The 14109-nt window shown below is 34.4% G+C and overlaps 2 pseudogenes; both read left to right on the top strand.

The window, feature by feature from the left end:
• The first annotated feature begins 367 nt into the window (after window positions 1–367).
• On the top strand, window positions 368–1144 carry LOC143596794 (dirigent protein 21 pseudogene; annotated as a pseudogene).
• Window positions 1145–5072: 3928 nt separating this feature from the next.
• LOC143596795 (dirigent protein 21 pseudogene) lies at window positions 5073–5957 on the top strand (annotated as a pseudogene).
• Window positions 5958–14109: the final 8152 nt, after the last annotated feature.

Raw genomic sequence — 14109 nt, forward strand, 5'->3', positions numbered from 1 at the left:
AGAGGGGTATCCAGCGGTGGACGAAACGTAAGCAAGTGAGAAGAGAAAGTAACTCATCAAGAGTACCACGTGTATGCTTTAGAAACACCGAAAACACAAAAATAAGAGGTACAACATTACCTGCATAAGGTACAAACAATATTGCTTAACAATGTTGTAAATTAATATATAGTATAATACGCGAGAAACAAGCATTGACTTTCTAATTGTCTAGATCAAACATGATTTGAGGATACGTTGACATTTGAATCCCAACTCAAAATCAAATTAAAATATTATTATGCCCCAAAGTCTCCCTAAATAGTATAAAAAAGCATGAGTTACAATGTCATTTTTCACACATCTAACACTTAGTTACCACCCACCACCAGCGTAGAACGCCATTCCATAACCCTCAATCTTGGCATCCAACTCCCTATCATGGCACAAACTCTTCCTAAACAAATATATGCCCTATTTATCCTTTTAATATTCGCACCTCTTCTTCAAGTACAATCCCATCAATTTGCAAGAAAATTGTCATCAAAATCACTTGGTTTCAAGAAAGAAAAACTAAGTCACCTCCATTTCTATTTCCAAGACATACTCAGTGGTGACCACCGCACCTCCTTCCGGGTGGCTGAGTCCACCGTGACCAACACCTCTAGCACCGGATTTGGTGCTACGTTTGTGGTCGACAACCTTTTGACAGTAGGTCCATAGGTCCAGAACTAACCTCCAAGATTGTGGGAAGGGCTCAAGGGATATATGCTTTTGATAGTTTAAGTGAATTTCGAATGCTAATGGCTTTTAATTTTGTTTTCGCTGAAGGAAAGTACAACGGTAGCACTTTGAGTCTATTAGGGACGAACGAGATGCTCGCACCGCCGAGAGAGATGCCGATCATTGGTGGAAGTGGGCTCTTTCGATTTGCACGAGGGTATGCAATTGCAAAGACTAATTTTCTTAATCTTACCTCCGCTGACGCGGTTGTTGAGTACGATGTTTATGTGATACATTATTGATAAGTGCATCAAAGCTAGTGTGTCTATTTTAATACAAGCAAGAACAAGTAAACTATAATAAATTAATAATGACGTATATTTTAATATATGGACATAAAATACTCAGTTTTGTTCTTACGACACATAAAAATAGTTGCAATTTGATACACATTACCTCCCCATTTTAATATCTATGGATCCATTTGTAATTGTTGTTTATTTTCTGTATTATTTACGTATTCTAAATAAGCGATTATGTCTCCATGTGTCTCTAAATATAATAAACAAAATTGTATTTATTGAATACAAATATCATAAATAAATTCTTTAAACGCTACAAACTTTTAGTATCTCCTGCGGTCTTATCCATTGGTAATATATATGTCGGTAAAGAATGCTATGAGGGAAATCCGTTGGTGAAGGGACGATAGAAATATCACCGTGGGTAATATGACTTGCGGCACATCTCACAAATATTACCAATGGATCACTGATAGACTTGGCAACTGATCACAGACAACTTTTGTTGCATCATTTACAAACGGTTTTTTCGACAAATTATTGACGAACTATTAGTGACAAATTACTGACATACACATTACCTACGAATAGTTTGTCGAAAACTTGTTCCCTCAAAAATCACAAATCCAGACTGTCGATTTCATCCGGGCATGGATTCCGTTGGTGATCAACGACATATTATCAAACATTTTATTTACCTTATAATAAGACCCATAACTTCCGCCAATAATCATTGATGGACTCGTATGTGTTGTTACAAGTATATAGAACATTCATACAAAGGATATGTTGTGTCTAGTCGGATCATTACATACCTCCATAAGTTGCAAATTATATGAGTAGAATAAATTTGCCGTTCAAGAAAATTTAAATAAAAGAACCAAAATGAAAAGTGACATATTTTCTTGAAAAAAAAAAGAAGCAACTAGTCCAGCAAATATAAGTAATGGCAATGTAAGTACGTAACAACACATACTAAACAAACCAAAGGTAAAAAAAATAGTTTTCTTCTAATAAGTAACTTGTTAGGTACGTCTAGCTAATCAGCCATGCATAATATATCCTACAAATTGAAAGGTACGAACAAGGAAACTAATTAACTCCTAGAGTATGCTGAGTATTGAGGTTCGCAATTAAACCATATCAAATGTAGACAGATACAAAATCAAATGCACATAGTTAAATTAAATGCATTTATTATAAGTACCTTAATTAGCAAATAGTGATCGATAATTGTAGTTACCCTTAAGCTTGAATTAACCACATGTAAAATCCAACAATATTGTTGTTTTCGAAATTGTCGTAATTTATCATCTGGTTACGTCTATTGGTATAACTAAAAGTTTTTGGTAACGGTTTTTCTGTAACAACTTTATGTATGTTATTAAACTTTTAGCTTTACCAAATCAAGAGATTTTGAACGATGCACTTTTTCAGTTTGCCAGTTTATCTTTGAGTTAACGTATATAATTTATTTTCAAGTGTACGTCTTTAAGTAGGAATCTAATTAGATAATTCCTATTTATTGTAAATGCAATTTTGAATTTTTAATTCCATAAACCTATTAAAATGTAAAATGGTTGACTTTTTACCCTTATAAAAAAATAATAGATAAAATACCGGTCCGGTTCAGGTTGTGTCGTATAATAAAAGATAATCAAGATACCATTGCAAAAAATAATCCATCAAAAGATAATCAACAAACATATGTCAAATATCATTACAAATAGCTAAAGTAGTTCCCTTCGTGTTTTCCTTTTTTGAAATCTTGTATAACATCATCTACCGAGACATTAGCAAATCTTTTTCAATATAACAAATCAAACTATCACTTAAATTCTCATCACTCATATGGTTACGCAAATCAGACTTCACAAACTTCGTTCACTAAAAAACTTCTCTCAACCGTTGTGGTTACGATGGGTAACACAAGTGCTAACTTTAATAAACATTCACCAATTTAAAGAAAAGATGTTTCTTTGTCTCAGCCATCAACTGAACAAGACTTAATAAACCATTCAAGTTTGCAAATCGACTTCTGCTACTCGTCGGTCGCTGGTTCACTACTCGTCTTCGCGACTGGCCTGAGTGAATTTGTGATTGCTGCTCTTTTCTTTTTTGTTTTTTCTTCTAATTATCCAGATAGGTTGGGGCTTGTTTAACATGGACTCGTGGGTGATGAGCTATAGGCTTGGGCACTTGGGCTAAGTTGTTTATGAATTAATAGTTATAATATAAATAATTACATCGAATTTAAATTTGTAAATTAATATTTTGGTTTTTAGGGTCGGTTTTTAAATTCCATTTTCATATCATGCAGATTCGGCTTGGTAACTTTCATTGGGCCTTGTTCCTGACTTTGGGGCCTTGGGCTGCTTGGAAATGGGCTGCCTCATCATATCAATAACATTTATGGATATCAAAAACTAAATTTGATAAAATGGTTAATCAATGAATTTCATTTCTTTGGTGTGGAGAGTAATAAAATGGTTAATTAAAGAATTTCATTACTAGTTTACTACAAACATGTCAAATGAATCAAGGGAGCGTATCACCTTACTGCCCCCGATTTAATAAAACAAATTACACCAATTGTTCCTTTTTAATGGGAATAACCTTGAAGGCTTATGATATTTGGGAAACAGTTGATGTTAAAGAAGCACTAGATAAAAATAAGATAAACACAACAAAAGAATTGATCTTCCAAAGAAGATGTCTTAATGTAAGTAGCACAAGACTCAACTGCGAAGGAACTGTGAGACTCAAATTAAGTTTGGCATCTAGGTGCAAGTCTAGTTATGAAAAAACGTTTACAAACTTTTAAGTATCGAGTTAAAAGAACCAAACCGTGAGTAACTTTGCAATCAGTTTGTCGCATAAGAGCCAAGTTTATAAGTCTTGGTACTACACTTAATTAAAGATAAGACAATTATAAAGAAATTACATATCTTGGTTCCAAGAAGATTCTACTGATTGTGACGTCTATCGAACAATAATCAAAAGTTGACAAAAAGTCATTTAAAAAAGCAGCTGGAAAGATAATATACAGCCTTTGATGAACACCTCAAAAGTCAAGATAAACCAGAGAACAATAGTCAAGTGAAGCTCATAATGACAAGCTCAACCAACTTAAAAATTGCAATATAGAAAAGGGTGTGTTGATCAAAGCCGTAGAATAAGAGGATTTGAAAGAAGCTTTGATAGAAGATAAAAAAGACATGGAAGAGGTCCATGAGGAGGAAATAAAGAAAAAAAACAGGTTTTGGTGTTACGAGTGTGTAGAATTTGATCACTTAGCCAACAAATGCACAAAAAGAAAGGATAACGAGAAAGAAAAGGAACAAGAGGCTCATCTCAATTAGAATGAAGAATCAACATTATTGTGAAAACAGACTGAGTCTTAAAGATCTACTTAGTATAACGGGGGATGCTGGAACTTTTACAAAATTACCAAGTATAAGGGTCTAAGTGTCATTGGCGGGAACTAAGTTACGGTCAATATTGTAAACTTTAGATTTTGTTAGCTTACTATGAAATTATAGTATAATCACCCATGTGGGAAAACAAATTAGTACTATTATAGTGTTTATCTACCCTTGTGAGTGTATAGCAATAGTTAACTAGAAAAATTTCTAACCTCTACGAGAAAATTTCCCGAGTGCGGTAGTGCATTAGGGTGCTCCGATAAGTAGGGCTTGTGGTATTCATTTGTTGTAATAGTATGACAATCAACAATCAAAGATTCAAGTCGGCATGGTCATCTTGTTCTTTATCACCAACAATTCAGTTATTCGAGTTTGATTAGTACAGCTTGATCAGTTTAAAGGGGTTAGGTTAATCAGGTATTTAGGTTTTGTTAGTCTGCTACTAAAAAGTCATACCTTGTTCCCAACAGAAGGTTCTCAATTTAACAGCTATATGTTTTGAGTTAAATAAGTATTGAAAGTTAAAAGATATTATTAAAGAAATCACATTCATGTAAGAACACGTCTTTCGGTGATATAGTCATGAACCAAATCTGTAGTTTAAATATCACAATTAAAAAAACTGCAATTTACTTAAAAAAAATATATAGTAGAGAAGTTTGGTGAAAAGAACTTACTTTTGATCAAGACGTATGCAATATAAAAAACCATAAAAATAATATAGAGTACCTATAATAACATGAATGGTTAGTTAAAATCCTTGGTTAACACCATACAGGAGAGAATGGGTTACTGATGAAATTTTCCACACCTAATACTCTTATTTTATTTGTTTATATTAGACCAACACCACCACCATAAGTCCATAAAACCATTCCACAACCTTTATTTTTGTCTCAAACTCTCCATCATGGCCCAAACTATCCCAATATACAAAGTTGCCATTTTAACCTTTCTCATATTATCATCTCTCCTTCAAACACAATCCCATGATCAATTTTCAAGAAAATTATCATTAAAATCACTTGGTTTCAAGAAAGAAAAGCTAAGTCATCTCCACTTCTATTTGCAAGAGACCGTGACTGGTGACCACCCCACCGCGGTCCGAGTGGCTGAGGCACCCACGACCAACACCTCTCGTACCGCATTTGGTGCTACAGTTATGATTGATGATCCGTTGACTGTGGGTCCAGAACCGAGTTCCAAGATTGTGGGAAGAGCTCAAGGGATATATGCATTTGCTAGTTTAACCGAAAACCGATTGCTTATGACTTTGAATTATGTTTTTGTTAAAGGAAAGTACAATGGTAGCACTTTGAGTATTTTAGGGACGAATCCAGTATTTTCACAAGTGCGAGAGATGTCGATCGTTGGTGGAAGTGGGCTTTTCCGGTTTGCTCGTGAGTATGCGCTTGCAAAGACTTATTTTCTCAATCTTAGCAATGGTGATACCATTGTTGAGTACAACGTGTATGTCCTACATTATTGACTACTTTACTGGATGATAAACCTAATATATAGAAGGTTATATATATGTAGTTTCCTTTCCTAAGAATTATGTTCTTGTGACACATAATAATAGACGCAATGTTTTAAATATAGATATAAAAACTTTTATGCATGTTTAATTAATTATTTCTAAAAAAGAATTTCTCTGTTCATATACCCTAAAAATCCAATTGTACAATTCATCTTAGTTTATACAATCCTTATATTCAATATGGTTATTTGATCTTTTAAATAATAAATAAACAAACTATTACTAATTTTCCAATAAATATCTGGAGTATATTTGGATTATCTATGTGTTTTGCTCAAACTTCACCTACGCTCGTAAGACCATCTCCAATGCGCCTGAAATTTTCCCGCAGCCGCCCTTAGCGTTGGAGTTCAGCGCCTGACGATTTCCGAAGACGAGGAGCCCTTGCAGAAGGGCATTGGTTTGCCTCTGCCCATAAGATGGGTGGGCCCAATAGATCACTCAAGGTTTGTATATCCTCTGTTGATCATCCTCACATCACTTCTTCCGATCGATTGATGGCCTGAAGACGGATATTGAAGTAGAATAATTTTTTCCGGCGAGTTATTCCGTCGTATCTGGATCTTCCGGCGAGTTATTCCGTCGAACTGACGAACTGTTGCGGGCCTATCTGGACATTCCGGCGAGTTATTCTGTCGTATCTGGATCTTCCGGCGAACTATGTTATGTATTTGTTTTAGTAGAGAAGAGATTTGGAGAAAAAGATAAACAGGGAGAACATGGGTAGAAGATAAGTTAATTTATTTCTATGTAATTCCCAATAATAATTATAATGGCAGTTAATTTCAATTTTATCATTCCAATAAAGTCCAGCTTCATTACTTAGTTGATTCCATATTAAAAATTGAATATATTAATAATTCTGTTTAGTTACAACATGTTTAATTGTAAAAAGTGAACAAAGTTTTTATTTTTATTTTTTTTTAATGTAAATCAAGTTGCAGCGTAAAATCATCTTTCATATTTTTGAATGATCAAATTAATTAGTTATATTAAATATATTTTAATAACTTAAGTATTTAAATTAAAAAAAAGTAGGTAACAATGTGAAAAATGTAAAGATATTTGTAGGGTTTGGAGATGAAGTTAAAGTTTTATAAGAATTTGTAAGGATATGATGTGACACTAAGGGCATATAAGGGCTTCTTTTAGCATTAGAGATAAAATATGGGTTTTTAAGGATTTTTAAGAATATAACGTGGTAGGCTATGTGGCACCTAAGGGCTCTTAAAGGCGTTCATAGCATTGTGGATAGTCTAACTTTCATAAACTATAGAAATGGTCCCAACTGTTTGTGAGAACGTCACAGTTTTTGTCACTAAGTTGTGTGTCTATTTAATTTTTTTATCAAATATATGTTTTATAATGGCCATTTTAACATGTAGTTAGAAAAACCGAATATTAACACCCTAACACATTTAATATTGTTTATAAATTCTTTGGATTTTTCTAGTTGGAAAATAAGTAAAATAGTTTTAAATATACGTACGGAAGAGGTGCACAAATTGGGCTTTTGGTCAAAACCGTTTCCTTTTCCTTTCATAAGGAAACGGGAACATTGGGTTGGGTATGGAGAGTCAAACCCGGTTTTTGTTGAAATTAATTCGGGTTCAACCCGTCTTTTGAGAGGGAAACAAACGAGTTTTAGCTAGTATGGTTCGGGTTTGTCCTGTTTCGGAATAGTATAGGATTATAAACAAATTTTAACCTATTCAAAGCCGAAACGTAAGGAAACCGGATTGGGTTGGGTATAGTAAATCAAACCCGGTTTTTGGGTGAAACTGATTCGGGTTCCTACTTGTCTTTTGAGGGGGAAGCGACCGAGTTTTAGCCAATTCAAAATACAGGATTATGAAACAATTTCAATCCACAGTTCGATTTTGTTCAAAATTGTGTTTGGTTCGGGATCAAAACCGGGTTTGGTTCCAAGCTCGGTCTTTTGTGCACCTCTATGAGTGGCTCTTATTAGCTCAAGCATCCAAAAAGTTCAAAAAAAATCATGATATATTCTATAAAACCTTTTCTCACATGAGTCCTATATTTAAAAATTACGTGAACTCTCACCAATAATAACGTATATTTGATTTTTGTCAAAAGAATCACAACTTTATTGTATTCTTCTGTCTGCATCAAGACGCATTTGATGGAATCGGTCCTCGAATTCCTTTTGTCGAATACCACTTTGGTTCGTTGACATGTTTAGGTTTTTTTTCTTGTTAGATATACGTTTTTTAGTTTAGTTGTAACTTGCATCTTGCAAAAATCACATGTATGATGTTGATTCATTTGCAGGAATGTTTTAGATATTCTAGCTTAATTGTTTATTTGTATTCATTGTTTAAAGGAATGTTGACCTAATCTAGTTCGTAACTTGCATACAGTATACGTAGTTGCTTGTGTCCAGTCCAAATAAGTAAGCTGTAAGCAATAAAGCATTCCAAACATACATAGGATATTAAGGAACCTAACTAGGAAATTAGAAACTGAAACATATTTATCAGCCTTTCAAATTTCGCTCAAATTTCTTGACCATTTCACTGGGGCGAAACCCCCCCCCCCCCCTCCAACCTTCGGTGTTCTTGTCCAGGCTTCGCCATTGTATATCTCGTCATAGGGTTCTAACGGTTGATATGAATTTTTGCATGACTTCACGTTATGGGTTCATCAATTATCATTTGCTTGGTGGTGAACCCTTGCAAATCAATCAAAACAATGTAAACTAGGGGTGACAATCTTGACCCATGGGTTGTATCAAAATGTATAAGATGAGTCAGAATGGGTCAAACTAAAAAAATAAAATGATTGAAACTGGTTGACATTTCTCGGGTTTTTTTTATGGAACGAGAAAAATGGAAGAAATTTTTTGGTATTTTTACTTTTTATGTTTTTGATTTATATTTCGAATTATAATTTTTTAATTATTCTTTTTGAATTTTTTGGTGAGGGGTTTTGAAATGGGTCAAAATGGGTTGAGATTTCAAAACCCACTTCAAAACCCCTTACCAAAAAATTCAAAAAAAAATATAACTCGAAATATAAATCAAAAACATAAAAGTAAAAATACCAAAAAGTTTCCTCCGTTTTTCTCGTTCCATAAAAAAAACCGAGAAATGTCAACCCGTTTTGACCCGTTTCAATCATTTTTTTTTAGTTTGACCAATTCTGGCCCATCTTATACATTTTGATACAGCACATTCAACCCATGAGTCAAGATTGCCACCCCTAATGACCCATAAAATGAATGTAAAAAAAATGACAATGGTAACACATAATGTAGCTTAGTCAATTCAAGATTTGACACACAACCGTTCTCAATTTTAAGACAATTATATGCATATTCCTAAAGAGAAAAATTAACAATTTAACATGAATGTGATTCATCAGCATTAAACCTCACTCTTTAGAAAACCAAGTTCAAATATTTAGGGTCTTTCATCCATAGTGAGAGATGCAATGACGTGGACAAGAAAACAAGATTGATTAATGAGATATATATAGAGGCCAAGCGGAAGGCGAACAGGAAGCATATGAGCAAAGAATATAGCCTATAAAGAGACGTATAAAAGCATATAGACTAGGGACATGACATGTTCAAGATTGCCTATGCTACGGAGCAGAGAAGGAAAGATCTAGAGTTGTGAAGCTCATAAAGGGATGTGATGGATCGGTCTTAGTGAAGGGGCAGGACATGAAGGTGGATATATTTCCATGATATCTTCAACGAAGGTAGGAATCTGCAAGAGGGAGATGAGACCTGCTCAAACGAACGATGACGAGTAATAATTGCTACGTATTTTCATAATACCACTACCAAAGAGGTGATGAGATCTCTGTTGGAAGTTTTAAGTAAAGTGTGTGAATGAAGTCTCAATTAAAATCCGGGTTCACGTGAGAACATTTTTTAATTCGTTTGAGATTCGAATTCATTTGAGATTTATTTCATAAACTGAAATTGTTGGTCAATTATTAATGATCATTATGATGATGATTATTATTTTCGGTTTCAACTCTGCACTAATGACCATTATTATTATTATTAATGATCATTATGAGAATAGTTATTAATTTCGGTTTTGTAATGCACTAATGGCCATTATTTGATATTTAATGGTCATTATCATTATTGATTATGATTCTATGGTTATATAAACGGACCATCTCTTGAGTTGACACAACACCGAAAATACACCAACATACACACTTCTTCTTCTTCCTCTTTGCTACAACAACATTGTTACGGTTTTCGTTTCGGGCAAGTGATCAAGTCTGGCAGTACTACGCTTCTGCTTCGAACCGGAGTACCCTGGAACAGACCGCGAATCTGTTTAAGGGAATTGTGTCAAACACAAGCCCGGTTCACCGTTTCTTGATTATTTCTATTCTTATTTTCTGATTCTATTATACAAGATTTTCAACAAACTTAAACAGATTACTTATTATTATTCTTGTATTAACAGTGAACCTTATTTATAAACAGAGTTCGTGAGATTGTTGCTACAATCTTAAGACCTTATTTATAAGGTTTTTGGGTTCACGAAATGGTTTGAAATAAAAGTATTTTGATATTATAATCTAATAAATATTTTCTTTTGGGAAATTATGTGCGTAGTACAACTTGGTGTGTTTGGATTTTAGATCATGATGCAATCTTAAATCCTATACAGTGTTACAAAATGTAATATTTGATCAACCGTTTGGTGTTAGAAAACATTTTTGTGTAATCGCTTGTGTTCTAATTATAGTGTTAGAACTCATCTTGTAAAACCGTTGGGATTTTATTAGTTTTGTTTGACGATTTTTGCAATCGTTTGTGTCTAACAATTGTGTTAGAAATGGTTTTAAGTAAACCATTCGTTTCTTGTAAACGTTAAATATCTAACATGCGTGTAAGATACGATTTATTTATAACGTTTTGTGTAAACGTTAATTTTCTAATGGATGTGTTAGAAAATTCAAGCTTTGCTACTTAAGTGTAGTAATTGTAACAAGTTGATGTTATTTGAACATATTTGTTCAAGAGAATGGTTTCAAAAGTGAAACGAGGATATGAGGATATGTGTGCATGGATTTCTATTTGAGAGAATACTTGTATACATAATATAAAACGATATCACTGAGATGATTCATGTCGGATGACGTAAGTGTTGAAGATAATAACACTTGGAGATTTGATGTGTAAATGTCGTTAAAATAATTTCGTATAATAAACAACTTGTGAGTTGTTGCGAAGATTAAAGTCTAAAGACGACACATCAAATATATCATCACATCATGAGATGGTAATAGAATAAAGAGGTGAATATACTAAGAGGAAAAAAAAAGTGATGTGTAATTCCTTGGAAATTCATTGAGTGTGAATTGTAACATATGAATTAATATATGTTAATGACGTATTAACTCCTTGGAAACTCACTAAGTGTGGATTGTAACATATGAATTAATATATGTTAATGATGGATTAACTCCTTGGAAATTCACTAAGTGTGAATTGTAACATATGAAGTAATATATGGTAATGAGATATTTAAATCCTTGGATATTCATCATTGAAGATTCACCGAACCCCTCGAGATGATTCACACCGATGTGTGTAATTTAAAAGCAATTCCTACTCGTGGTGGGAACAAGTACTTCATCACGTTCATTGATGATAGTACAAGATATTGATATGTTTACTTACTTAAAAGTAAGGACGAGGCTATTGATAAGTTTATCTTATTTAAAGCCGAAGTTGAGAATCAACTAAATCGGAAAATTAAAGGAGTGACCGAGGAGGTGAATATGTTTCACCTTTTATTGACTTGTGTGAAAAAGAAGGAATCATACATGAAGTCACGCCTCCTTACTCCCCTCAATCAAATGGCATAGCGGAACGTAAGAACCGAACCTTGAAAGAAATGATGAATTCCATGATGATAAGTTCTGGGGTAAGCCTAGACATGCGGGGGGAAGCAATCTTATCGGCTAATTATGTCTTAAACATGATACCGAATAAGAAGAAAGATCTAACTCCATATGAGTTATGGACGAGAACTAAACCACCATATAAATACTTGTGAGTGTGGGGTGCCTAGCCAAGGTAGTGGTGACCCACCAAAACGCCTAGACCCAAAACCGTGGATTGTGTGTTTATAGGATATACCCTTCCCGGTGATGCATATCGATTTCTTGTGCATGATTCCAAGAATCCCGGAATAAACAATGGCACCATAATAGAAGCAAAGGATGCATCATGGTTTGAATATAAGTTCCCATGTTTTGGATAAAGGAAAACCGAGCTATTCTAGTCGGTTGAGTAAAGTATTCAAAACGAGAGTACTGGAGATGAACCTCAGGGACAATCTGAGACAGAGGAGGTTGAAATCAGAAAATGTAAATGGCAAAGGACTGAAAAATCCTTCGGCACTGATTTCCTTACCTACATGGTAGAAGAGGAACCTCAAACGTATCAACAATCGGTGAACTCCGCTGAAGGACCTCAGTGGAGGGAGGCCATGAAATCTGAGATAGATTCTATCTTACAAAATCATACGTAGGAACTAGTGGATCTTCCTCAAGGGTGTAAACCACTAGGATATCGATGGATCTTCAAGAAGAAGATGAAACCTGATGGAACCATCGAAAGTATAAGGCAAGGTTAGTGATCAAAGGATATAAACAACGAGAAGGTTTAGATTACTTTGATACATATTCGCCGGTTACGCAAATAACATCTATAAGGTTGGTGCTTGCCATTGCCGCCATTAGAAACTTGGAAGTTCACCAAATGGATGTAAAAACGGCTTTCTTGAATGGAAATCTAGAGGAGGAGATTTACATGGAACAACCCGAAGGCTTCATAGCCGTTGGGCAAGAAAAGAAAGTATGCAAACTTGTGAAATCCTTGTATGGATTGAAACAAGCTCCTAAACAATGACACCAAAAGTTTGATCATGTCATGCTTGATGCTGGGTTCAAAATCAATGAATGTGACAAATGTGTTGTCACACCCCCATCTATGGCCTAGGAGTGCGACCCATAAGTTGGTATCGTGTTTGTAAATAAATCAGAGTTGCGTTAATTTGCGGAATACTTATAAAACTTTAAGGATCGAAAGTGTAATTTATATATACATTCAAAAGACAGGAATTATAAAATACCCGTTTAAAGTTGTTAACAAAAGATTACTTGTTTTATGTTTCCAAACTACCACATTAAGTTTATATGAAATAATTCCGAGCCATCGGATATCATAGTACTTCGTCATTCCAAGCTCTAACTTTGTTCACCTGCAAAAATGTAGGAAAATACGTCAGCAACGAATGCTGGTGAACACGTTGACGCAAAAATAACTCTTTTACTTTATTACCCCTCGAGACTACGCCTGCCTCGGCCCAACGTGGCTTAGGAATAACAAAGTCAAATAACACATTATAAATATGAGCCTCTACGCTAGGTCACCTCAGCAAACATCGCAGCGTTCGACTTAGTTAAGTACCCGTAAATATACACAACAGTCGTACTCCCTGCAGGAGAGCGTCCTACGACCAAGGGTGGTGCGATCATGCCCATACATCGCATAGTACCACCTATGTAAGGATCCAGACATACGTATAACAAAGCCTGAGGGCTAGGTTTATACCCTTTATTTATAACGGTTTTAGGAACACATAGTTCCTTGTAAACAATTTCACAAAACAAATTGACTCATTTTAAAATAAGTAAAAGTTTGGGGGCGTATTCACCTTCTCGCTTAGGATCGGCTTCACTCACCGTCCAAGGGTCTTTCCCTTTCTTTATCTCGCACCTATAGTACGAGTATAAATATTTGTTAGTCGGATACACGATCCGGCTTAAGACCTTTAGTCTTATTGTTGGAATACCGTATGCCCGAGACACATAATTAGGTTAATGTGGCTAGTTGTGTTTGATCCAAGTCGGGTCATACCCAATAACGAGTTAGACACACACCAATTATGTATTTGTTAAGATAAGATCTATAAGACAAATACAGAACACGACACATTCAGAAAATCGGGTTTCTGAATACTTACTTGAAAGTGTTAAATAAATTAATTGGTTAATTTATTTATTCAAATAATTATTATTGGAATGATTATTTAACTATGTGTTCTTTTATAAAATGGTTTATGAAAGATGG

Source organism: Bidens hawaiensis, unplaced genomic scaffold, assembly GCF_021521415.1.
Source record: "Bidens hawaiensis isolate Kalapana, Puna unplaced genomic scaffold, B.hawaiensis_p1.1 tig00047003_1, whole genome shotgun sequence".
NCBI classification, from domain to species: Eukaryota; Viridiplantae; Streptophyta; class Magnoliopsida; order Asterales; family Asteraceae; genus Bidens; species Bidens hawaiensis.